We start from the raw sequence: 1,642 nt of genomic DNA, 5'->3' as shown, positions 1-1,642 counted from the left end.
CTGTCCAGTTTTCCCAGCACCACTTACTGAAGAGATTGTCTTTTCTCCATTGTATATTCTTGCCTCCTTTGTCATAGGTTAATTGACCATAGGTGTGTGAGTTTATTTCCTGGCTTTCTATCATGTTCCATTGATCTATATGTCTGTTTTTGTGCCAGTAACATACTGTTTTGATTACTGTAGCTTTGTAGTATAGTCTGAAGTCAGAGAGCCTAATTCCTACAGCTCCATTTTTCTTTTTCAAAATTGCTTTGGCTATTCAGGGTCTTCTGTATTTCAATACAGATTTTCAAAATTTTTGCTCTGTTCTGTGAAAAATGGCATTGGTAGAGTGATAGGGATTGCATTCAATCTGTAGATTGCTTTGGGTGGTATACTCATTTTCACAATGTTGATTCTTCCAATCCAAGATCACGGTATATCTCTCCATCTTCTTTAATTTCTTTCATCAGTGTCTTATAGTTTTCTGCATACAGGTCTTTTGTCTTCTTAGGCAGGTTTATTCCACAGTATTTTATTCTTTTTGTTGCAGTGATAAATGGGAGTATTTAGTTAATTTCTCTTTCCAATTTTTCATCATTAGTGTATAGGAATGCAAGAGATTTCTGTGCATTAATTTTATATCCTGCTGCTTTACCAAATTCATTGATTAGCTCTAGTAGTTTTCTGGTAGCATCTTTAGTATTTTCTATGTATAGTATCATGTCCAGTGACAGTTTTACTTCTTCTTTTCCAGTTTGGATTCCTTTTATTTATTTTTCTTTGCCTGCTGTGGCTAAAACTTCCAAAAGTATGTTGAATAATAGTGGTGAGAGTGGGCAACCTTGTCCTGTTCCTCATCTTAGTGCAAATTGTTTCAGTTTTTCACCATTGAGAAAGATGTTGGTTGTTGGTTTGTCATATATCGCCTTTATTATGTTGAGATAAGTTCCCTCTATGCCTACTTTCTGAAGGGTTTTTATCATAAATCAGTGTTGAATTTTGTTGAAAGCTTTTTCTGAATCTATTGAGATGATCATATGGTTTATATCCTTCAATTTGTTAATCTGGTGTATCACATTGATTGATTTGCATATATTGAAGAATCCTTGCATTCCTGGGATAAACCCCACTTGATCATAGTGTATGATCCTTTAAAGGTGCTGTTGGATTCTGTTTGCTAGTATTTTGTTGAGGATTTTTGTATCTATGTTCATCAGTGATATTGGCCTATAGTTTTTTTTCTTTGTGACATCTTTGTCTGGTTTTGGTATCAGGGTGATGGTGGCCTCGTAGAATGAGTTTGGGAGTGTTCCTCCCTCTGCTATATTTTGGAAGCATTTGAGAAGGATAGGTGTTAGCTCTTCTCTAAATGTTTCATAGCGTTTGCCTGTGAAGCCATCTGGTCCTGGGCTTTTGTTTGTTGGAAGATTTGTAATCACAGTTTCAATTTCAGTGCTTGTGACTGGTCTGTTTATATTTTCTGTTTCTTCCTGGTTCTGTCTCAGAAGGTTGTGCTTATCTGAGAATTTGTCCATTTCTTCCAGCTTGTCCATTTTATTGGCATATAGTTGCTTGTAGTAATCTCTCATGATCCTTTGTATTTCTGCAGTGTCAGTTGTTACTTCTCCTTTTTCATTTCTAATTTTATTGATTTGAGTCC

Source organism: Physeter macrocephalus, chromosome 12 (assembly GCF_002837175.3).
Source record: "Physeter macrocephalus isolate SW-GA chromosome 12, ASM283717v5, whole genome shotgun sequence".
NCBI classification, from domain to species: Eukaryota; Metazoa; Chordata; class Mammalia; order Artiodactyla; family Physeteridae; genus Physeter; species Physeter macrocephalus.
Note: the sequence above shows the minus strand (reverse complement) of the source record.